At 46.1% G+C, this 26,073-nt stretch overlaps 1 protein-coding gene across 2 annotated transcripts in view; it reads left to right on the forward strand.

Annotated features, from left to right (window-relative positions):
- Nucleotides 1–270: 270 nt before the first annotated feature.
- The window catches only part of VWC2L (von Willebrand factor C domain containing 2 like), a 540,822-nt gene continuing 515,019 nt past the window's right edge, over nucleotides 271–26,073 (forward strand). Inside the window, exon 1 of one of the 2 annotated variants that reach the window (XM_069615931.1) lies at nucleotides 271–1,921. The gene's annotated coding sequence lies outside the window, so the exon portion shown is untranslated. The remainder of the gene's footprint in view (nucleotides 1,922–26,073) is intronic. The other variant, XM_069615930.1, reaches the window with a different exon arrangement.

Consider the following 26,073-nt stretch of genomic DNA (forward strand, 5'->3'; position numbering starts at 1 on the left):
CTGCCCTGTAGTTCTTCTGTACCGGGTCCTGAAGGGTCCTGGAAGCGCTGTATATCTCCTGTCCATGGTCCTGCGTGTTCGGTAGATCAGCAGCTTCTGTCCATGGCCCTCAAAGGGAAGTAGTTCAGTTACTTCTCTTCTGATTTTACTGTTCCCCGCTGCTGTGCTCACTGTATCGAGGGGCTGCAGCTCCAGTGCTTGACGGTCTGGGTGTAACTCACTTGGTTGACTGTTGCCGCTCCGCCTCCCGAACTGGATATATGTTGCATCGCCTCGCTGCTGTGTCAAGCATGTTATGCATTTAACTGCTCTCTACTCTGCCCGCAGTGACCGCTCGTCCCCTAGCCCCGAGGGGGTAGCATGAGACTGCAGTGCTGAGTGTGGTGGATGTTCCCTGTCCATGCGGAGACTGCCCCGCCCATGCCCCGATTGTGATCTATCAGACTGCCGCCTGCTCTGCCCAAACTCCAGACTCGCGTCGCCTGCCCATGGCTCCGAGTGTGATGCATTATACTGCCCACTGCCGGGACTGATATGACCATGGTTGGTGTCATAAAACCGCCTCCACTTGCTGCGGCTGCTCTGCCAGTGGCCCTGGATGTCATGTGTTGGACTGATCGCTGGTGACAACGCTAGGCCCGTGCCCCTGAAAGCAGTGACAGGCGCTGCTCGGGTACGACGAGACTGCTCTCTGCTGAAAATGCTCAGGCCTTCATTCTGGATGTGCTCTCTACTGCACTCTAATAGACTGCCCTCTACTGAGACTGTTCTGCCCGTGGCTCTGAATTCTCAGCGTTGAAGTGCTCAAAGCTGTCATCGCTCGCCCCGTTGCCCCGCGTGCTCATCGTGGAATGTGTTCTGCACTGGCCATGATCTTGAGTGTGTTATGTTCGACTTTCCCCTGGCGTGCCTGCGTTCCCTATCGTCTGGGGGTGCTGTAAGGGGCGCTTCCTGTCGCTGCTGCTCAGCCCGCGGTCCTGAGCGCGATGTACTGGACGGCCCCGGCTTTTGCCATCATTCTGAAGCCGAATGCGTTGCAGCCGCGGATGTCTGACTGCCGCCACGGCTCTGCTTGTGATGCTGCTGGATGTGTTGTAGGTAATTGACTGCTGCCTGTTGCAGCCACTTTCTAACCCTGGTGCAGAGTCTCCTGTTCGGCCGCTGGTGATGAGGACTGCTTGCCTGCTGCTGGGTGTACCGAAGCTCGTGTACTCGTGACTGCTCTGCTGCCGCTGTGTGCATACTAGTGTAGCCAGTGCGCTGCTGGCGCCTGATGCGCTGCCCCTGGTGCTGAATGCACGGTAGCTATTAGGCTGCCGCAGACTGCCGCTTTGCACTGTCCACGGTGCTGGAGCTGCCTCTGCTCAGTGCCGGCTGAGAGCTCTGCGGAGAAGCACTGCTGCCTCGGAAGCGAACTGAAGTTGGGGCTCCCCTTGGCAGAGGGAGTCTCCGTCTGCGCGCCAGGCTCCTGCTGCAGCGGGCAGCTGCCATGGTGCCGCCTGCCTCCCGGACTGGGCTGGCCCCGTGGCACCGCAGGCTGCTGCTGTGTGTACGGCTGGGGTCGTAGCCCTGCTGGAGGCGCACTTTCGTTTTTTGAGCCGCAGCTCTTACAGAAAAGCACAAGCGGATCCCGGCTTCGCGGGTGGTTTTACGCTGGGTACCCGGGGCTGGGTACGTGCCCCCGGCCACTTGCCCTGAATCCTGTCCTGGCGGGAAGCATGTCTGCACAGCTCTTCTATCGCCCAGCCTGCTGCAATCGCTCTACGTGCTAACATGGGAGGCAGGAGAACACGCTCCAGGGTGGCCCTGTGAGAATGAACCCCACCCTCCAGCCCAGAAGGGTGTTTCACCCAGAACATCTCACCCCTTCCCCCTTCCAGCTCGCCTGTGACCCCGCCACATCAACCCTGGCACGCGTGGGGTGAGTACAGGAGCTATCAGCGTTACTTAACAATGCATATGCATTCATTGATCTCACGGCTGCCGCTTCAGGGCGCTGGACGTGTCCATTTGAACAACAGGGATAGCATTAGCACTTGTGTTGCCATTCATTTCACAATACCTTCTCTCCAGCAATCAGGTGACCCATAAGAGAACAAGTGCTGCAAAGCGAAACTTTTCGTCGCGGCGCTGGAAATCGCACCCTGACATTTCGGTCGCTTATGGGGTTCTCAACGTCATCATAATTATGGTATTTATTGAGCACAGACCTAGCTTCGAGAAGCAAAGGAGCGCTTTACAGAGATGTACAACAATACAGATGCACAACAGTGCGCGTGATATACAATGGTAATCTATCAGCGCTAAATTGAGGGCGGGATGGGGGGGCTGTTTGGGGGGCCTGGTGCTCACTGCTAGACATGCAGCGCTGCCAGCTGCCTGTGATTAGAAACCTCGTCACAGTTTTAGATCCACATAACATCTCTTAATGCAGACAGAGACATGCAAGGAGAGAGAGAGAGAGCGAGAGAGATGTGTCTGTGTGAGACATGGTGCAGTGTTTTGAGAAAAAGCCATTATGTGACGGTCCCTTCCACACTGTTTTCCTTTCGTATGTATATGATTCATTAAATATATATATATACATATATATATATATATATTCGCTTTGTTGTCTGTTGGACCTGGTCCTCTCTAGCAAAGCAGCTATACGTTTAATACGTTTAAGTTACCTTACCATTTTGATAAGGACCTAATTCACAGAATCATTTTATAATAGCAGAACCCCATTGGAAAATGCTCTGTGAATGAGGGTGTATCCAACACATCGTGTCAACCACTGATATGTTGAGCTGCGGGGTGCCCCCCACACACTGTATTAAAGAGGCATACCCCATCCGCTTTCCAGGGAGAGCAAAGGGCTCTTAACGCACCAACCGTGGCACCAGCCCCCCTCCCTGCCCCCACACCCCTCTGCCAGAATTTCTCTGGAGTGGAAAAACTCCACCCTTGATACCAGGCCCCACAGCGCCTGCTTCATCATGAATGATAATGGTATGCATGCATCGTCCACACATGTGTTTTATCCATTATTTCAAAGCTGCTTGAATGTTTTTTTTTGTGCTAAGGTTAGCTCGGCGAGTTAGTGAACGTGCTGCAGAGATATTTGTGCAGACTGAAGGTCACAGATCCAACGTCTTGTTTGAGGTACATCAAATGAGCACCAGCTATTTCAGAAATAGGAACACCTGGTTTTCACAGCGCTGCAAAGTACCGAGCCTGTTGCAGCAAGCACTATATAAACACAAGCTGTGTTGGTTATTTTCCAAGAGCCCGAATTCAGCTGCGTGATTTGAAGTGTGGATGCGAGGGTGCGTTGTCAGAAGCGATGAGTATATGCATATGGTAAGATTCGCCTTGCCGTGGAAGTGACAGCGCACGTCTAAAAATCAGCACATTTGCTCGAAATAAAGGCGTAGTCGCACATCGCAGAGAATAAATCCCCGTGGGTACCCCCAGGTGACGGCGCAGGATGCTAATGCATAAGCAGGCGCTCGCTGCCACACGGGCACCCTTGAAACCTTTCCCAGCCAGATCAGAGAAACGTATACACAGCACTTTTTGGTGGCTTCGTGGCACTGTACACAATAGATTTCACTAATCAGCAGTTCAAAGGTGGTTGTTTGATCGCTCTTGGAATCACAAATAACGGTGTCAACCACGAAATCGGTCACCTGTAGCTTTCACACTGACCTCTGCAGCAAGTGCATTAACCGAATGAGCTATTTCATCAGACAGTTCTCATTAACATTGTACACTCTCTGTTCAATTTCTAGTTTTTAAAATCATTGTATTTATTTGGGTGTTTAGTAGAATGCTCAATTATGCTTGAGGTCGACTTCAGAGCCCTTGTCCACCGCGTAGGGGCCATCAAGGGCGAGGTATAGGCCTCACGGCTATTGGCCGTCTGACATGCTATTCCTTTTGCGGAAGAGAAGTGACCAGCAGCGGAGGGTGGGGATTGGTTACTCGGCTCAGGGCGTAGGGTGTTCCCGATATAGCATGATAGGGGCCAAAAGTGATGCTTCTGCTTCCTTGCACCAAAAATCTAGGCACCCGTAGACACAGGTCGGTGGCCAGGCCAAACGGTGACCAGTCCAGGTGGCCAAAGGCCATGCAAAGCTCTCCTACCCTCAGCATCCACCAGACTCGGACTGGCCTATAGGGCAATTGGCAGTGCCCGAACCAAAACCGCAAAATGCTAGTGTGTGCCACTGTTTTGAGTCAAAGTGGGCCACGTTTTTGGCCAACGTAGGCTATCTTGATAAGTTCTTCACCATGTGGCTAGTAGTTTGGACCAGTCTTGCTGAATAAATATTATTTAAAATGCACAATTTGCATCACATGTTATGAAAAACCGCACCCTTGGGTACTACTCAGTCTGTCGCAAATGGAATGAATTGCTATTTGCAAGTGTGGGCTACTTTTTCATTGGTGCCCAAGACACTTTTATGCCCCAGTCCGACCCTGCATCCATTCCCAAGATCCTCAAGCGACCTGAACTGGCAGAAAAGGGACTGTGCTGGGCTCTGGCAACGCCCAGGAATAAGTAAACTCGCCCTACTCATTTTCCTAGCCACAGAAATCACCAATGGTCCTGTTTTAGAGGTAGGCGAGCACACTGATTGGAACCAATGGCATCTTCAAATAATATAGCATGGCACAGCATAACATAGAATGGCACAGTATAACAACATAACATAAACATGGCACAACTGCATTGCATAACAATATGTCCGAGCACTATACTAAGTAGCCTAACATAATACACTGGGGGAAATGTAACGTAAACAATTGCATAGGGTAGCATAACATTCCGTAGTACAGCTCCACATGACTTAATATAACAATTCTACTGTGTTACATAACACAAATGAGCGTGCATGGAATCAAGCTTTTGTTTTTTACTGTCATCCCAGGCACATTCTCAGTTTAGACAAGCGCTCTGTTGCTTCCTGAAGCCAGGTCCGTGCTCAATAAATACCCTACTAATAATAATAATAATAATAATGATAATGATGGTTCATCTTCCTGTGGAAGTGGTGCCATAGTCAGTGCCCTCTTGTAGCTCTGTGAATAACAGATGGCACTATTGGCACATGTGTTCATACTCAATTTCTGGACGTTGGAAAGATGCAAGGCAGAGACGCACCTGCCAGGAGTCGAAAGTGTGATCAAAAGATTCACCACATAACTCAACAGCGGGCGCTAAACGCACTGAGCTATCTGGCTCATTTGCAGATTTTTTAAAAAATGTTTTCATTAAACCCTTTTCCGATAATTTAAAGGTTCAGGTCACCTGCGATAATAATACACGTTTACTATACAGCCATCTTCTGGGACTGTTAGCATACTTTGTCTACATGCTTGGGTCACTTTCTCCTGAAGTGTCATGTTTACGTCCACAGCGAGCCAGCATTTAGTGGCTTGGGGAATGAAAATGCCTGTAACCAGGGTGGGACCTGTGAATGACACCCAGGCAGTATAGTAATGTGTGTGGTGTTCTGCAGAGCACTATTGGCACATGTGTTCATACTCAATTTCTGGACGTTGGAAAGATGCAAGGCAGAGACGCACCTGCCAGGAGTCGAAAGTGTGATCAAAAGATTCACCACATAACTCAACAGCGGGCGCTAAACTCACTGAGCTATCTGGCTCATTTGCAGATTTTTTAAAAAATGTTTTCATTAAACCCTTTTCCGATAATTTAAAGGTTCAGGTCACCTGCGATAATAATACACGTTTACTATACAGCCATCTTCTGGGACTGTTAGCATACTTTGTCTACATGCTTGGGTCACTTTCTCCTGAAGTGTCATGTTTACGTCCACAGCGAGCCAGCATTTAGTGGCTTGGGGAATGAAAATGCCTGTAACCAGGGTGGGACCTGTGAATGACACCCAGGCAGTATAGTAATGTGTGTGGTGTTCTGCAGAGCATGGGCTGTTGCTTAATGGCAAACTCAAGAGACTTGTCTTCTAAAGGCGTACGTTTCGCGTACCCGCTGCAAGTCATCGCCTACTCTGGGCGTGCCCACCTCCCACCACCACCCCATCCCGCCAGCCCCCTGCACTTCCACGGTCTTCCGACACGTCTCTCGACTACCACCCACCCTCCCTACTCCGGCATTCCCATCGGAAGCCCCTCTCCGGCTTCCGACCATTTATTTAAAAAAATGTTATTGCGTTATGTGAAAGGCGCTTATACATCAAGTAAATTGTGTTTCAAGACAGGGGGCCCTCAATAGGTGAAGGCAGTGTGGGGAATGGGCTGAGGCTGCCCCCTTTCAGATTTCCACGCCCTCAAGTGTGCTGATGGACACACGTAGGCATTCCTGCACGTCGCATGTCTGCCATGGGGTCACCAGGCACACGGGAATATTTCCTTATTCGCATAGTGATGCTACCAACATCCTTCTGTAGAATAACCACAGCGACGCTCAAAGGAACCCAGAAGTCGGTATCTGGAACTGTTCACAGGTTTTGCTTTTATGCTGCAACGGACGGGCAAGCAGGAAACACAGGATGCAGACGCGTCTCACAGGAGGGCTTTCCGCAGTGACGTGGGGTCATGGAAGGACAGCACTCGAGCAGATGTCGTTTTCCTTGTACATTCCCTGGGAGGTTGGCCCTCCTTGTAACTGTTGGCGACAACACAGTGCATAGGATACTGGTTTTGAACACACTGGAGGTCATTACGAGGTTGGAGGTAGCCATGGTGCGTTTAGCACCATGGCTACCCCCTTACCGCATTGGGGGTCCGGGTTCTCGAAATATGGACTTACTGGGTCATTCCAACCTTGGAGGACCCGGTAAGTCCCCATTCAGGGAACCATTCCCCATTGCCATTCTAGCCCCCATAGGGCTCAATGGGAATGGGGATGGAGCTAATAATGGTACCGCAATTTGCGGTACCGTTATTAGCTCTGAAGTCCCTTAACGGGTCCCTTCCATAACGCCTGGTAAAACCAGGCGTTAAGGAAGGGACCTGCTAAGGGATCTAGGAATAGGGTGGTAAGAAATTACCGGCACCAGTGTCCTTACCGGTGCCGGTAATCCCTTACCTCCAACCTCGTAATGACCCCCACTATCTTTTTTAAAGGACTGACAAAGACGCTTGAGTACTTATGGGTTATTGGTACTGCTGGAAATGGATCAGACTTCCCCGGAACCGGGTTCCGGCAAACATTATCTCCCCAGACTCAGGGAAAGAGGAACTTCCTCTGTGCATCAGTCACTATCCTCTCCGCATCAGTCACTATCCTCTGTGCATCAGTCACTATCCTCTCCGCATCAGTCACTATCCTCTCCGCATCAGTCACTATCCTCTGTGCATCAGTCACTATCCTCTCCGCATCAGTCACTATCCTCTGCCTCCACTCAAGCAAGATGGCTTTCAGACCCTAATGGGATGGCAGATTTTGCAGCGATTTAACCTCACATCCAAATCCTGAGGATGTTTGTATGAGTATATATGTTTTTGTGGTTACACTCACTTTAATGTTAGGGTACATTCTGAAAAATAAAATTAGCAGCAAGCCCAGTGTACAATATGTACTCGGTGATTCAAGCACCCAACTCTTCAACCACAGATATATTTGTTAAATACAGACACGTGGCCATTCATGCGTTCCCAAAATGCTCTCTCATTTTATGAGAAGCAGCCAGGAATCCACTTTGGTGCTGCTTGTCCCACTCCACTTTCTAGTAGATGTATTTGGAAAGAGTACAATAGGAAGGTACCAGACTGTTCAGCTTGACAGCTCCCCTTTTATAAAACAAAATTTCTGAATAAAATCAAGCAAAATCTATATGGTATAACGCCTATCAGAAAATAATTGACATGCTTATTTTAAGTTTGGGTAATGTGCTTTTCTGAGTAAGACACGTGTAGCATTCTTATTATAATTACAATGTATACCTGAAGTTATCATTATACATTAACATTGTAAAATGTTTGACAAAAATCCAGTTTATACTTTCAATACCAATACATAATTTTTTTAAAGTAGCTTCTTCTGATGGGAATACACATAAGATTGTTTCTCAAAATGCCCTTCATTCTTGAAAAAGGAGATACTCGGATTAAAACCAATAATCTGTTCGTTCCATGAGCACCAAACAATTGAACCTTTTCGTGCTGGCCGCTGATGGGTCGGTAGTGCTGCTGAACCTGCATAAATGATAAAGTTCATTGTTATGTGGCAACGTGGTAGCAAACTAGTTAGCTCAGCCGATCACTTTCCTGCTATGACTCCACCCATAGTCCCAGCCCTATCATCCAGGTCACTCCTCCAACCCCACAGGAGATGGAATCCATGAGTACATTCTTTCCATTTCTATCACTGGTGATGGAGGCAGCCATGGCAGTATCAGGCTACAATCAGTGGTGTGGTTTCTTTCAGATGTACATAATGCAATTTAAAGTGGCTTCATATAGTGTCCTTCTGCCAATAATGTGGGCCTCGCTGCGCATGGTTCTGTAAGAAAGGAGCGCAGGGTGTGTTAGATATCAGGAAGGCAGATGCAGAAACCAATGGTGTTTATGGATGCAGGTCGGAAGTACCTGTTACCGGTTTGCTGATAGGAAAATCTCGAAGTTGTTTGTGGCTAGTAGAGACCGGGCAGGTTAACCGCACAGGCAGCCCCCAGATTCGGGAGTCTAAAAATTGATAGAAAGGGTAAATTCAGGAATGAGAAGTGTAAGCGATATTCAATCAACACTACAGCCAAGTCAATGCCTAGTCTGGGATGCTGAGGAAAACCCTTATTAATGTATTTTTATGTCTAGTTCAGTACTCTGGATGACCACCCTTGTATAACACCCCCTCTTAGAATCCCCCTGACCCCACTGAGCCAAGAAGTAGGTTTGTTTTGCAAATTAAAAGGTTTATTTGAGAATTTAAACAATATATATATATATCACACTTTATAATAAATTAATATCTGATAGTACACTTAGACATATGATGTTGATCAACAATGGGTAATCTGGCACTAGCACACTTCTTTACAATCAATGAGGAGTTAGTATAGGATGGATAAAGTAGCAAAAACACTTTTATGATTTCAAGGGAAAAGCAATGAGGAATAAAATGCAGTACAGAAATACTTGATATGATATTAGCAAAAGATAAGATAATCACTTTTTCTCTGGCAATTCACCCCTCTCCCCTATGCAATGTAAGAAATGGAAGGAGATGGAAAGAGGAGCACACAGTGCTCAGGAATGCAATCAAAGACAATACGAAATCCAGTTCCCCCCAGCAAGCTTAGAGGAAACAGGTAGGAGTTTGAAATACAGGCCCAAAATGCTTTTTAAATGTGATGGCAATGGATGGGAAATATGCCAATGATTTTAATTCCCTCTAGAGATTCAGGGTGAGTGGGAGATGCGTGTTGGTATTAGTTCAGGCTCACTTTAGCAATGCTCTATGAGTTATTACCAAGTTGCAAACGGATTTTAACAAAGGAAAGAATGGAGCTGCTATTTTGACAAGTGGAGAAATTGAGCCAAAATCGCAAATCGCTGTAAAATCGCGAGTGCGTGAATCATGATTGCGGCAAAAGTATAAGTCGGTTCTAGGCTCGTTGGAAAGCTTAGATTCTAAGCTTTCAGAGGAAAGTTAAATCTCGTTCCTAGCCCAAACGGTTCCAGAGATACGGACGATTAGATAAAGGTAGTTTTTCGGATTTAAAGTAAAACTCAAAATGACAGGTGACGGCTTGCAGCTTCAGAATTGACAGGTGACAGTTGTGCAGCTTTAAAAATCACAGATGACACGATTTCTAGAAGGCAGTTCTACTTAGGTTAAAATAGTTTGGATTAGATTATTTTAACTACGAGATTGGTTCTGCACAGTTTTGCTAGGTACTCACAATATAAATTTGAAATAGGCCTCGCCACGGATCTGGTCAGGTTTTGGACTGGACTCCGGTTCTGGTCTCGGCACTTCACAGTGATCTGGGTCAGCTCTCTGGTTCTGCTCACAGCGGTCTGAGTCAGCTCTGCTCTGCTGGTCTAGCCTCTCTGGATTCAGCGGCCTCTGGTTCTGGATACTGCTCTGCTTTCTGGTCCGGATCAAGTGGATTCTGGATGTAACACTGCTTTCTGGGTACTGGCAAGAGTTCTTGGCAAAAGAATTCAGACAGCTCGCCTGGCTGTGGAATAGTTTGCAAATGATTTCGAGGCCTGCTGACAAATACTTTTGCTTGCAGTGGGCCTTCTTGGTTCAAAGTTCTGTAGTCTCTGTTTAGCTTGGAAGTCTAAGTGCTGGATCTCTGGATGTGAAGTCGTCGGTCAGCATGCTCCGCAGCAAATGGAACTGAATGTCTCTGCCTGTCCCAGCAGTCTCTTTTTATGTGTTTTGAAAATGGGTGTGTGCCTGGGCCTAGCTAAGCCTGCCCCTCTCTACTTGTCATTGGCCCAATTCTCCCCTCTCCCATGATTGGGGGAAGGAAATGGATTGTCAGCATGATGAAGTCTGTTTATGGGTCAGAGGATCCTCCCCTGGTCAGTTTGCCCACAAATCTATATTTGATTCAAATACATCCTTCCCAGATATACAATTTGTTGAAATTACGTGTACCCATTATATATTCCTTATGGTCCATGCTTGTCCGCCTCTGATCTTCCTGGGGGCTTGCATTAAAAAATGACAACATTTTGCGCTTTTTAACTGGTTTTGCAATATCGGACATTTACCCAAAATTACACACATGTGCGCAAGGAGTATGGACATTAATTGATGAAGTGTCAGATTTTTAACATGCAGACATTTGGAGTGAGACCCTATTTTCCACTAGCAACCCCCCAGAATACACCACAGGGTACTAACGCCTCTCAAAATGTTCACAGAAAAATCACAAAAATAATGATATTACTTATATCATTCTGACAAGTCCGCACTATGAGTTATCTATCTTTTTGAAATTATGCCCTGGTCAAAAAGGGGGGTGGCTTCCCACATCACAGGGTGGAATAACTGGTTTATCCACTTCCCCCAAGCTCAGCTGCTAGCAGAGGCACTGCCCCTCCCAGTTTCCCCTAAGAGGAAGCCACTTTACGACGCCCCCAATATAACATTTGCCTGAGTCAAGGGAGTTGCATTGTTCTGTTCCTTCCAGTTCCCAGGTGCTTCACCCCTAATCTAATCAGAGAGGTGACAACTCCTTTTGGCAAGGGGCAGCAGGATGCAGCTAGGCCTGGGAAGAGTGGCTGAACAGGTTTCTCCTGTCGGGGGTAGTTTTCAGGCAGGATCCAGTTTCACTAAGCCAGGTTTCAGCTAAATGTCACTTTTTGTTCCCAGTTTTCTACATTCAAATCAAACTGACAATTTGTACCTATACATTAAATAATTACTTCCTTCAAGTCATTTCAGAATATGGTTTTACATTCTTCCACCTCTTAGCAAGTCTTTCCTTGGTCTGGTTTTGTTTCATTTGTGCAGTTTTACACAAAAGTCTGGTGGTTTTAAAACGCCGGCTTTCTGATAGTGGTGAGTACTGGTAATGCAACCATTTTTGGGATTAAGAAAATGAATTCCCCACAGTTCTGAGTTGCTTTTTTGGCAATCAGCATTGCCATTCCCAATGGTTTCAGGCTACTGTGTGTGTAGCCCAATGGTGGTTTTAGGCAGTGCCCTCCTGTGTTCACAACATAGGCAAAAATGGGTGGCAGCCTATTCTTCATGTTTTCCCTGTGCACTCTCTGGGGAGTTCTGGCCATCATGATGTTTTCCATGCCAGTACTGCACAGTTTTATTGTAGGGCTTGGATGCATGGGTAAAAACATCCCACAGAAGGTTTGGAGGGGGGTGCAGGAGTTAGGGTGTTGTTTCTTGGCTCTTGGTTAAATAAAAAAATAATAAATAAATAAATAAAAATAACCAATCATATTGGTTGAAGATTTCACTGCGATTCAAGTGTGGCTCAGTGTCGCACATCAGACTATCCATCAATCAGATTGGTTTCCCAGAGAAGGCAGCATCGAGAACTGCTCATCGTAAAGTAGCCTAATTGTCTGGTGTACGGTTTTTAGTTGGGTGGCTGTTATCTTTCACTACTTTCAAGTAGTTGGTTGAAAGGCCAGGACTTGAGCTGTTCCATGAAAGTCAGATGGTTCTCCTCCAGGTGGAGAGGCCCAGGTAGTGTGTTCCACAATTTTGTGGCCAGAACTGAAGGATCCTCCTTGCCATTTCTTGTCGAAGTTGGGGACTAGTACCAGTGCAGCATTGCTGGAGTGAAGTGTCCTAGAGTGGGTGCGGTGTTGAAACTAACATCTGAAGGTGGAAAGGCCCTCTCCATGTTAAGAACTCTGGGCGATGCAGGACAACCAAAGTTCCGCACACTTATGGAGTCTTCATAGGCCATTTGATTCTTTGCTTGAGTCTGGGCTGATTCTACCAATCAAGTCATACAGTGACAAACACTCCCCAGATCTGATCAGTGCAGGTCTCGACCTGGGAGGCAAGCTCAAAGAATGTGTCTGGCCACATGCATATCTTAATTCAGTCTTTGTGGAAAATGATATTTGGCTAGTGAGGGCAACTAGATATTCTGAGCGATGGCCTCTAGGAGTCACCTTTGAATACAGCCACTGCTGTAGCAGCCATTACTATTAATAGGCACGAAACAGCTTCTCTCACACATGTACCCCATTTCCTAAGAGAGGGTTACTCGCCTGGGGAAACAAAGGGAAATCGCAATCCGCCGAAGCCTTTGGGGCACATATCATGAATGGCCACACTGCGAGGCGTGGCCCATCGGAGGCTGACACTGTGATTATTAAGGGTGAAAAGTTAAATGTTGCAAGGATGCTACACGCTACATCAGAGCTCAGGACTTTCAATCTCACAATGGCCAAAACAAGTATGTCTTTCTGCAAATCCAGTTAAAAGAAAAATAGAAAAGTTTGAGTTTTTATACCTTTTATTGGACTGAGACTAGTATACTGAGATGGAATAATGCATTAGCTTTCTAAGTCACAGAGAACTTCTTCATCAGATGCAAAAAAGAGTGGGTGGAAACAACGAGAGATTTCCATCCAAGGCTGGCGTGCAAGGAATGCAGAGCTGTGATAATCTTACTAAGAGCTATAAATCAACACCACAGAACCCTTCACTTGCACACATATAGCAGTTGGAGATGGTGAACAAAAATATAAGTTTTTCTGTTTTCAGGTGTTTTCATCTATGCTATTTCACTTGTGAAATGAATGCACTACAACACGTGCTACCGCAGCCATTTTAAAATCAGCACTTTTAGGCATTTTTACCATGACTCGAAACAAGATACTTTCAAACTCATTTGACTGTTTTTTTTAAAAGCATTTGTCTCATGTTTGAAATGCAGAAAACACTGGACTGCTTTAACTATGTAAGTGACAGCATTTTGAAACAGAGAAACAATTCTAACTGCTCTGTTTGCTGCAAGCAAGAGCAAAGGGTTTGGTAGTCTAGATATATGTTAGGTTAGATGATCACAGCATTGCATTTGATGTATGCCAGCCTTGGATGTAAAACTCTGTTTACTGTTTCTTTCCTGTCATTTTAGCATTTACTGTCCAACGAAGAAGTTCTTAGTGACTTTGAAAGCTAATGCGTTATTGCAGCGCAACATTATATTTTTATTTAGTCCAATAAAAGGTATAAAAACTCGAACCTTTGTGATATTTGTAATCTCACAATCAGAAAGCAACGTATTTATTTTATTTATGGATTTCTAGAGCGCACTTAACCCAGAGGCTTCTATTCGCTGCTTTCAATGGAACAATGTCAGGCATATTGAGAAGATTGAAACAAGAAGGTTCGACTTATCCACTTCATCCAATGAAACGAAGAGCCCGGTTTATAAGTGATTACTGAAGGCCCAGTAGGATTGCTCTGATCGAAGGGAGAGCGACAAAGAGTTCTAGAGCAAGGGGGCAATAACTGCAAAGCCTCCTGCTCTTTTGCGCTTAAATCTGGACACCTTTAGGCGGTGGCTATTGGCTGAGCATGTAGATCTTGTGGAGGTAGTTGTTGCAAGACTTTGTGAGAGGTATGGTGGAGCTGTGTCGGAGAGGCAGCGGAGTGATGGCGAGAAATTTGAAATGTATGCATTCTCGGACTGGGAGCCAGTGAGCCTCTCTTCTGGCTGTTGTGATGTGGTCACGTTTAGAGAGACCAAGGACCACGCCGAGAGCATTGTTCTGAATGATTTGCAGCCTGTTGGGATTCTTTTTTGTGATGCCGCCAGGAGAGTGCTGAAGTACTCAAGTTTAGATCCGATAATGGTACGTGAGAGGGTGGGATTTGATTTGGATTTTGATAATTTATAGCCCACCAAACAGATTCAACTGTATTCGGGCACGGATAACAACTATCCAAAAGAAATTCACAGTATCTGAACAGTATGTGTAGTATGTGATTGGGGCTGTCTATCTGAACAAAAAAGGTTTTCAACCTCTTTCTAAACAGTCCCAAGGACTGGCAGGCTCTGATTTCAAATGGAAGCTGGTTCCACAGTTTGCGACCAAACACTCCAAATCTCCTGTCCCCCCCGGAGACCAAATTGGAGCGTGGTACACAAACCAATAGTGTATCTCCGGAGCATAGAGCTCTACTCAGATGATATAGGGCAATCCTATCAGTAAGATAATCTGGGGCTAGCCCATTAAGGCATTTATACATCAGGCAAGCCACTTCGAATTGTATCCGATCTTCTACCATTAACCAATGGAGGGATCTATGTGTAGCGGATACATGGTCCCTCTTCCTCAGATGTCCAATCAGCCTGATTGCCGCGTTCTGAGCCTTCTGCAATCTAGTGACTTGTTTTGCTGGAATCCCTGCCATCAAACTATTGCAGTAGTCAAGGTGTGTGTTGGTCATAGCCCCCAACACCATTGCGTTATCTTCCACTGGGATAAATGGGAGGACATTCCTCAGCATATGCAGTGCATGATATACTTCCTTAACCTTGGCCTCTACATGTGCTTTACTGCCAAGGTTCTCTTGCCATATGCACCCAAGATTTTTAATTTTCTTGGCATACTGGAGTTGCTCACCCAAAGTCAAAGGGGGTGACATCTGTCTCTCCGCTATCATTTTCCCCTTTGGGCCAAATAGTAGCATATTGGTCTTAGCTGCATTCAGCTGGAGCTGATTGCATGCCATCCATCGATTAATATCAGCCATACAGTGATTGATTTTCTCAAGGGCGTCCTCAATGTTTTTAGTCTCAATGTAGATTTGTGTATCGTCGGCATAGGAGAGAAACCTCAAACCATGCCTCCTCAATATATTGAGCACTGGATGGATGTACAGGTTGAAATTCAATGGGGATAGAGATGGGCCCTGTGGAACACCACAATCTAAACACAGCATCTCTGAGGTAACACCCCGATAACCACCCGTTGAATCCTGTCCTTCAGGAAGGACCCGAGCCAACTAACCATGTGTTCGGATGCTTTTCCTACTTTTCTAATATGTTGCAGCATGGTTCGATGATCCACTGTTTCGAAGGCCGCAGACAGGTCCAACATCAAAAGTACTGTGGACCCCCCACTCTCCGTGGCCTCCAGCAGATCATCATGCACCACTAACAGTGCTGTCTCCGTTCCATGTTTGGGTCAGAACCCAAATTGAAATTCATCCAGCAGTCCCCCTTTGTCCACAAATGCCTGAAATTGGGCACACACTACCTTCTCCAAAATATTAGTTGGCCAGATCAAGTTGGCCACCAGACTATAATTCTTCAAGACTCCTGGGTCCAGGTTTTTTTTTAACAGGGGTTTCACCAATGCTCTTGTTAGAGCCATTGGGACCTGAAGCTCCAACCATGACTTATTCACAAATGCTGTGGTAAAAGGTGTGACATTAGCCGCCAAACGATTGGCAGTACATGCCGGCATTACAAATGCCAAGTCATGTGTTGGTTTCAATTGGCGAATGATGGAGTAAATCAATTACTCATTCTCACACTGAAAACGAAAACCCTCTTCCACTGCCTTTTTCGCCCATATTTTCTCCTCTTCCAAGAGATCCCCCCTTTCTTTTGAACCTTCCCACTAGCAATGCTCTTCTGGATGATCACAATCTTTTCCTTAAAAAGCTATTGAACTTATTTGCTTGGTCCTGTGAGGGAATAATCGTGGTCGTGGTGCAGGTTGTGTTCCTAGATCTGCAGTCAACCTCAAACGCTGCCCTCGCTTGATTCCCCATCTGTTCAATCTTCTTGTGTAGAAACTAATTTTAGTTTCAAACAGGGCCACCTTGTAGGATTGTAAGACCCCCTTAGCTCTAGCTGCATCACTAATCAATTTTGTTGACCTCCAGAGTTTGTTTACTTGCCGCAATCGTTTACGCAGTAGGGCCAACGCAGGTCCAAACAAGTTTTGGATTTCTTGGTTCTTTTCAATTTTAAAGGGGCATAGTTGGAACAAATATCCTCCAAAACACCTGTCCCATTCTTAAGGAATTCTTCACACTGGAGCAAGGTATCAATACTTGCTAGCCTCGCCTGTACTTCCTCCCCTGGAATTTTGGCCAGGTCATCTATTCTACGTATCCACACATGTGTACTCTACCTTTCTCCTCCTCTCTGCACTTTCCCAACAACCCAAATAATTGGGCGCAATGGTCAGACCATAATATTGGGAGCGTCTCAAAAATTAGTACAGCCTTTCCTCTCACTGCTACAAGGTCTAGGCAATGGCCTTTGTTATGTGATGTAGCCAAAGTCATAATCTCCAGGCCATGATTATCCAGCAGCTCAGCTAATGCACGTGAGTCACGATGTGTAGTGCTCTCCTGCCAAATATTGCAGTCGCCCAGACACAGGAGTTCCTTGTATTTGATATTGATATTGATATTGATATTTTATTTCTATCGCGCTCATACACAAGTGTTTCAGAGCGCAACAAGGCAAGAGAGGGGAACAGGGGAGAACAAAACAACGATCCTACTAGGCGCAGTGACATTGAGAATGAGCAAGTGAATGGGGACGCGCAAGTGCATGGGCTCCCGGCCAGCGTCAAAAGCAGATCCAAAGTCTTCAGAAAATGTCATACTGGACGTGGTGGTCTGCACCCTAAAATCACTTTTATTGATCTTGAGTGGGACAGTGTGATAGTGAATTCCCCAATCTGCACCCCGCAATCTATCTTTTCTATATGTGAAATAGCAAGAGTGGATTTATACACTATAGCAATGCCACACCCTCTCCTACGCACTCGATCAATTGTCTGAATAACATAATTTTAAGGCACTAAATTGTGAAAAATGGTTTGAGCCCCGTTTGTGAACCAAGTTTCGGTCAACAGAAGGAGCCCAAGATCATCTTCCTGAACCCGTTCCCCCACCTCCACTGCATGTGCCACAGCAGATCGTGCATTCACCAATGCAGCTTTTATCACTATGGACTCCTCTTCCTTAATCTTTTCCCCACCAGTCTCCTGCATTCTTCTGTCAATTTCCAACATTCGTATTTTGTTCAGGGCCCTCAGACCCAAACTGCCCCTCCCATTATCCAACTCTCTCAAATGTAGGATTGAATAGCTCTGCCCTGCCATCTCTCTCTCCCAGAGGCCTCTTAACTAGGTGTCAGCTTATTGGGGTAGACTGAAAATTGCCAGCATGTCCTGCCGACTGCCGACTAGCAGGCTGCAAACAGGCCTAAACTGGCTTCGTGTCAGTGCTTTGCGCTGATGCGAGTCAGTTATAGCCTCTGTCGGTGTAGAATGCTGCGTTCAGGTAGCATCCCGCGCACTTAGTTCTGGGGAATGTTGTCCCCATTCCTGCCTCTTGGATTTAAACAGTGCAGTTAAATATAAACTGCCCAACGCGTTCCTCAACGTTATCTAGACCCAAACTACCCTGCAAGACTTCAGCACTTAATATCCCTCAATAAAATGTCTTTCACGTTTCTATGAAACTGCTCTCTAAAATTCTTAAATCATCACACAATGTTTGTTAAAAACATTCACAAACAAATTCATTTACTGAAAATATTAAACTAACCAGGAAAGGATGGTGGTTTGTGGAGAGTAATGCTTTACTAGCATTTAAGAGTTACCTCCTGTGGGCAGCGAATGAGACAATGGTGTTAACATGCCTTGTTTTTACCGCTGGTGAGACCGCAATAGTGAGGCCATCTTTCGTGAAAGCTTGTTGATAAGCTGATTCAAGGTGGGTGAGTAGGGTTTGAGTGCCAACAGGAAGGATCTTGGTTTTGTCATCGTTTAGACAAAGTAGGCGGGAAGCCATCCAGGCCTGGATGGTTTTGTAAATGGAAGTGAGACTGGTAATGTAATGGTGGTCTGCACCAGTGAGGGGGATGAGAATTTGCATATCATCCGCATAGTTTGTGCAAGTAACGTCTAGTGAGTCCAGTTAGTCGAAAGCAGTCTTGTGTAGATGTTATAGAGTGTGGGGCAGATGCAAGAGCCTTATGGGGCGCCACAGGAGACTGGTGTCGGGGGACCATAGAAAACTCTGAAAGTTCTATCTGCTAGAAAGGAGGCACTCCATTTAGTGGCTTCACAGAAGAAGTTGGCTGCAGCAGTGAGATGATGGCAGAGTGCTGGATGGTCGACAAGGTCGAAGGCAGCAGCGAGATCTAGCAGGAGGAGGAGGAGGGCTGATCAACCTGAATCTCTAATGTCGTCAAGTTGTTTCTTTAGATCCAACAAGGCAGATTCGGTGCCATATCCTGGGCGGAAGCCAGATTAGTGAGGGCTGAGGATGTGGTGTCGTTCCAGATAGTTTTGGATTTGGAGATAGGCTGCTGGGTCGAGGATTTTCAGGAGGAAAGGGACAGGGGTGATGGGACAATTGTTGGTGGCAATGGATGGATCAAGTGAAGATTTTTTGAGAAGGGGTGAAATCCAGGCTTCCTTGAGAGTTGTCGGGATTGGGCCGGAATAAAAGAATGTGTTGATGATGGCAGTGATGAGAAGTGTAAGGGCCTCCCACTGAAGGGAAGGAGATGGGGCCATTCAGAGCGTGGCAGGGTATTTAAAGAGTTGATTTCAGTATAGTAGCATGTTGCGGCTTTTCCCACATCCGTGATTGCTGCCGGAATTCCTCTCAATGTGTTTCTCATTTTCATCTAGTCTTCTTTAAGCTCCAGTTAGATCGCAACCAGTTCCCAGAGTTTTCTCTTCCAGGTGCTTTCTCCCAGAAGGATTCCATGCTTGGGTGCAACTCTCCTGTTCTTGGGCTGACAGCAGTTTTGTCAGGCGGCAATGGGGAGAGACATGTTCCTAGGCACCAAGAAGAAAGTTATTTTCTAAGGGGTTGGGAAATCTTTATCAATTTTTGAACCACTTAGAGAAGATTTTCTCTGCTGTGCGCAGTGCGATGGCTGTGGCCCAGAAGCCCTGCTAAACGTGTTAGTGGATGCTTGCTGTCATGTGACATCAATAGCCATGGGGGTTCACCCAGTTGAGGGCATGTTTGGTGGGGAACCAGGTAGGTGTCTTTGGTGTCTGTGTACTGAGATTTACCTTTAAAGCTAAGCATTTATTTTCTATTTAGGTCAAGGTGGGATTTATGTTTAGGAATTTGATATAATTTATTGTTACCCAGGCAATGCTCTTGGGGGATTCATCTAATACCATCATTGATAATTGTCTGATATAGATGCATTTGATTCTATTTTGGATTGGTCAGATTAAGCAGCTTGGGCAAAGGGGAATCTCTACAAGTTGCAGTAGGAATCCCTGGAGATTCTTGCTTGCCTTACAAGATTTTAACAACTTGCTACTGAGACAAAATGGGTAACAGAACTGCACATGCTTGATGTAAAAGGGGGCTCAGCTAGGAGACTGCAATTGAAACGATGAGAGTGCAACTTCCCTCAACTTTCCAAACATTTACTGAGTTGTTATATGTTATTGACCGTTAGCAGAAAAAGAGGAGGTGGGAGTTGGAAATTCGAGGGAGTCTGTCAACCTGTCCCTGTGACAAATTAACTTCTGGATATTAAAGAGGTCTCTGATTTGGGGAATGATGATCGGTGGTTGACTGCTGCTGAGCTGAGAGAGAGATGGAATTTTGATGGTTTATAAGACTCCGCTTATAGACGCCTGAAGAGGGCTGTTGGTGAGGTGGACTGGTCTGACTCTTTGGATTTGAGTGCCTTTCTGACTGATTCCAGTGGGAAGAGTGGTGGTCTGGCCAGTAGGCTTTTACAAGCTAATTGTGTCACATTATCGGAATAATGACAATTTACGGAGAGTTTGGAGTGAGAGGATTGGATCTGAGATTGATATTGATGCTTGGCAGAATATGTGTGGTAATGTCTCTTTGAGTTAGCTGAATCTGAATGAAAGGTCTCGACAAATCAAGATCCTGAATCGCGTGTATTGGTGTCCTGAAACACTTCATAAGAGAGGCATGTCTGACAGTAAAGACTGTTGGGGTTGCGTTCAGGAAGTTGGATCACTGGAACACATTCTATGGACCTGTGTGAGGGTCAGAGATTTTTGGAGTAAGGTCTGTGATGTGTGTGTCAGGATTGCTGGTGGAGGGTATGTCCTTGATTTTAGCATGGTAGTCCTGGTTGATGATTCTGGGTTGGATGATGTCAGCTGCGCCCTTAAAAAGTGGATTTTTTGGGCATTCATTGTGGCCAAGAGGCTGATTCTTCGTAGGTGGAAAGATCGGGTCCCTCCTTCCTTTGAGGAATGGATCCAGGAGATGCACAGCCTGTCGAGGACGGAAAAGTTGATTTACAAATTGAAATGTAAATTGTCTTCATATGAGAAGATCTGCGATGTGTTTAACAATTTCTTTTAATTTTTTTTTTAGTGCATTCTTTTTCTGTAGTTTTGCTTGTTGATTATATGTTTCTGTATTTATGTATATATTATAAATAAATAAATAAATAAACTTCTGGGGCACCACTGGTTGGGGCCCCACACCTCTAGTACACCAGAAAGGATCCAAACAGATTGCAAACACAAGCAAATTATAAACCTCCTTGTCCAATTTTGGTAACATCAACGGAACAGCAGGCTTATCTCAGCAAGGTCGAAGATCGGTGGTTAGTTGCAACACAGCAAAAATACAATTATTACCCAATGATAAAAGAGACTGTCCAGTCAAGGTTGTATACAAATATCTACTTTATTATTATAACAACAGACAGTTCCAGCACATATAACCTACCCTGTAAAGGAATGCAGAGGACAGAAAGTTTCAAAAAAGGAAAAGGGATGCACTCTGAATACTGACAGTCGGTATAGTAATTAATGACATTAGTTCAAGGATTCTTGGTTTCAACACAAAGGGAAAAATGGGTCATAAAATGTCACTCGGGGCCATCAGAGAAGGACCAGTGGGACAGGACCACTATGCAGCTTGTACTGTAGACATTCTTGGTGCTGTCCAGGGTCGAGTTAGTTTCATGGCGCTTTGCAGCTTCTGCAACAGCGTTCAAGATGGGAAACAGCTGCAGCTATCAGCAGGCAGTTTGGTGAGCGAAGCTGGATGGACAGCTGTAGGCTGCCCTACATGGTGGCTTGGGATAGGAATCGTTATCTCCGTGCTGGTCAGCGGTTTTGAAGCACTGGTCGAGGCATCTGGGACAGCTTTAGCGACTGCGGCGTAACAACAGTCATCGGTGCAGTCGGTTGCAGCTCGAGGGGCTCGACTGGCTCGAAAATGTCTTTTAAGGCAGACGTCGGTAGATGCGTGTCGATGCACTCCTCCTAGCTTCTTCACTGGGCTGATGTCCTCTATGGTGGATGGCCCAACGCTGAGGAGAGTGTTACAGGCAGCTGCCTATCCCTTAGTTTGGTTCACAGACTCACTGGCACTTCACACTTAGGAAGCTTGCTGCAGAGCCTAGCAGGGTACGCTGTGTCCTGGCTGGGTACTGGTTCTAGAGCTGCTGGAGGGTCTTCTGGATTCAATATCTCCATCTGTTCCCTCGAAATGTTTAGGGGAGGGATCTTGCTTCCCTTTTGGATGTCCTGGACTTCCTTCACTGGCTGAAGATGTAAGGCAGACTATACCCTCAGCCAGGGTCCAATGCTGAGTTCTTCTTGTTACTCCTTGCAAAGTCTTCAGGTGATCTGGCCAAAAAATAACCTCTCTGCTTGAAGGAGCTCTCTATGATTCCTCATTAAAGCAGTAGGTCTCTCTTGAAGCTGCAGAGAGACTAGACCTTCTGGTGCCATCAATCCACATACTCGTACCTTCTGAATGGCGGTCCCCTTCGGGGATGGCTACTGTAATACACACAGTCCCAGACATGACATTTCACTGTCAACGTGACACTGAGGTCAGTGGCTGGCTTCAGGTTAACACAGTGCATCTGAAAGTTTGTTGGCATTTCCTGTCTCCTTTGTTAGCCTTTGCAGGCAGGCCCATGTGGGCCTGTTTGACGTACACTCTATTAGTGTGTATTATGTCAAAAGCTGAACAAAAGAACACAGTGGATCCATGGAGCCTTTGTTAGTTAATTAGGCTGGCCATGGTAGGGTTAAGGTTTTGCCCTCCACCTTCTGAGATGACATGGTGTACTTCTGGCTGTCATATCCCAACTAAATATGCCAAGTGGAACTGTGCTGTAAGCTGTGTCCATCCAGAGTACACAGGTCTATGTGCATGTCGTAAAGTGAGCATAGGAAAATGTGTGGATTAGCCCCACACATTTTTCTGAGGTTGATCCACCATCATTCTATCTATCTAAATGAAAATGTGTGGGTTTGTGGCTTCGCGTATGTTCCCTATACAATTCCACACCATTTTGCAAATATGCACCAAATTTGGCACAATCACCTGTTGGTACCCTCCATACCTTGCTGACTACATGAAATCTGGAAACCCCACCCCTTTCCCCAGATTTCAGCAAAAGCGAAAATTTGGGTGTGGTTTGTGGGTTTGTGGCTTTGCGTCTGTTCCCTATACAATTCCACAACGTTTCAGCAATCTGCACCAATTTGTGGACAGTCACATGTTACAGACATTGCTGGCTACATGATATCTGGACACCTCACCCCTATCCCCGGATTTCAGCAAATGTCTCTGGGTTTGTGGATTTGTGGCATTGCGCATGTTCCCTACACAATTCTACACCATTTTGTCAATATGCACCACATTTTGCAGTCAACAGTTAGGACCTTCTGGACCTTACTAGCTACATGACATCTGGACACCCCACCCCTTTACCTGGATTTCAGCAAAAGTCAACATTTGTTTGTGAGTTTGTGGCTTGGCAAAGCATTGTTCCTTATACAATTCCACACCGTTTCACCAATCTGCACCAAATTTTGCGCAGGCACCGGCACCTTTGAGGTACTGAAAGCCTGGGCAATGCCGGACATATCAGCTAATTTCATGTCAAATTTCAAAAACGCCCAGACGAGCGCACAGCCACTGTGTGGGTTGTCAAATTCCTCACAGTCCCATCCCAGTTAATAGGAGCAACCTGGTTCAAACCTTGTTCTAAAGGACCAATGCAGATAGTTTCAGTAAAAATCCTTCCCTGGGAAGGAGGCATATTTTAGAAGTGTGCTAAACAGGTATAGTTCCTCAAGGACGTTCAGGTCACCGATTATCTTTTAAGGGAAATGAAGTCAGCCCCGTGTGAGTGGAAGGGGATGTTGTATTCCTCTGCTGGAAAATCGTGCAGAATGTTGGGATTCTCCTGACATTGAGCCTTTGTTAATCTGAAAGGTGTTATCCTTTTGTGGACACGTCCAAGCTTCGGCAATGTGTCTACAGCACACCTGGGCTGAGCATTTAGGAGATCCACTGTGCCCTAAAGATCTGTTTGATGTGTCCCATACTGTAGCCGGGGGAGGTTAGTTTTTCAGGGAATGCTGATACACGAGCACAGCTATCTGGGAGTCTACTGGAGTAAGCAGAAGGCGATTCTGTTAGTTGGTTTGATTGTATCCACTATATTGCCCTTGATCATTGGGATACAGAAGCATAACCCTGGTGGCAGAACCATCGCCCTTTTATTATCTGGTACACCTGTTCGTTCATTACCGCAACATCATGCTGGAACATGCTCTTATATCATATCATATATCAGACATTATCTGCCTTGCTGAAAATCTGGGAGAATGGAAGGCTGGATGTCCCTGCTTTACCTGAAACTAAACCCGTAAAACATGACTTCCTCTTGAAGTCACATTGCAGTCCCCTATAGGCACGAGATGGCTCCATCTCCAGTTACGAATGTCAAATCTTAGTCTTGTTCTGAATATTATCATTCACTTACACCTGCACATCAAAACATAGGCAGATTGACCTAATCCCAACTGAGGATGCTCAGAAACGCCAACACGCCATCCCAGAGTTGGACCTAGGCACAGAGGTACATGAAACAGTCCTTTGCAGAATTGACCATGGAAATACCCTCCTGAAGGGAGGCCCAAGAAGCCACCTTGCATCAGTGAAGACCAATCAGCATGCCACAGCCCATCTGATGTCAGGGGCTCTCTTTCGACCACATCACCGCTATCTCGAAAGTACATGGATGAGAAGGGTGTGTTCTACGCAGGCTGCAAGGCAATGCCAAGCAAAGAAACACGTTGCTTAGAAATTTCAAAGTTCAGGTACAATCATACTCTGTGACACGTGTTTTCTGGCTGCTCCCCAAGGATCTGGGACCCAGGCAAGTACAGAAAACCTTTCTCTTACAGAAATACCTGCTTTAGTCTGTCATGCAGTTAGCACTGGATATACGTTGCTAGCTTCAAATGAATGCAGAATGTTCCCTCACAGTACCTGGACATCTCCCCTGGCACTATCCCTATCCTATTATCTCCTCACAAACTGCTTGTTAAACACAGTATAGCTTTTCCCGTCTCAGCTAAGGTGACTTTTTTGGGGGCCACTTTCCCACCCCCTTTCCTTTGGTCATGACCAAGAGAGTTGAAAGCTAAATGGCAAGAATGCATGCAATGGATGTTTCCCTCAACAGCAATGGTTTTCGAGCTGCCCCCTCTGTTTGGCAACCGATGGGCATGCCAGATAAAGAACTGCAGGTTAACTCACCTGAAATCCACCTGTCATTTTTGTGCAAGGTGAGTTACACCTCCATGCGCACAGACGGTTTCCACCTTGTGTTATCCCCTTGTTGTGTTTTACAGACCTAATGATACACTTGTGGCATACCACACTTCGTTCTCCATCTAGCTTGGCACAGCAGCACTTTCAGTCTACCCTCCTATGACCCCGAGAATGACCTTAGGTCTTCTCTGTGAGAATAGTGCACACATGTTCCTTCCCCACTCATAAGGCATGCTTCCTCCCTACTAGCCCCTTACCCTGTGATACGGCTACTGTATTCCACTGTCGTCCTGAGTGCTGGTCCAGTTTTGAGGCTGGAACAAAATGATGCCTGGCAACTAAGGTCATTATCTCGCTTGATTTATCAAAAATAGATGTTACGTATGTACGTATGTAATGCTCTACCTATTTTACAAGACATTAATTGTATGACCTTTCTTCCATCGGAAACCCAAGCATCACGTGACGTTAATGAAAGGTGTTAATGCCTTCCTCAAGGGTTTTACTCCTTGCATTAACGTTGCGCACCTGATACCAGGGTTTGAACCACATAACGGTAAAGAATTGCAGCATAGTTAACTATTTATTTTATTTATTTATTGGGTATTTATAATGCGCCTATGCAGAATGCCTCATTACGAGTTTGGAGGTAGCCATGCCGTCCTTACCGGCATGGCTACCTCCAAACACGGGTCCAGGTCCCGCAAAAGGGGACTTACCGGGCCATTCCGACCTTGGAGGGCCCGGTAATTCCCTTCCGCGGGACCCGGACCTGGTTCGTCACCATTCCCATTTGAGCACCTCTAGGGCTCAATGGTAATGGGGAGGATGCTAACAACGGGCCCGTTAATTACAGGCCCATTGTTAGCATCCTGGACTGCTAGCGGGTCCCGCTCTGCACGTCTGGTCTCGACAGGACCCGCAGCAGTACTCGTAATGTAGCAGCCAGGAATGACGGTACCGGTCCCTTACAAGCACCACTCATTCCACGGCCGCCAGCCTCGTAATGAGGCCCAATGTGTTTCAAAAAATATCTTGCAATCACTTTAAGAGACCAC

The sequence above is a fragment of the Ambystoma mexicanum genome, chromosome 9 (genome assembly GCF_040938575.1).
Source record: "Ambystoma mexicanum isolate Mex_15411 chromosome 9, UKY_AmexF1_1, whole genome shotgun sequence".
NCBI classification, from domain to species: Eukaryota; Metazoa; Chordata; class Amphibia; order Caudata; family Ambystomatidae; genus Ambystoma; species Ambystoma mexicanum.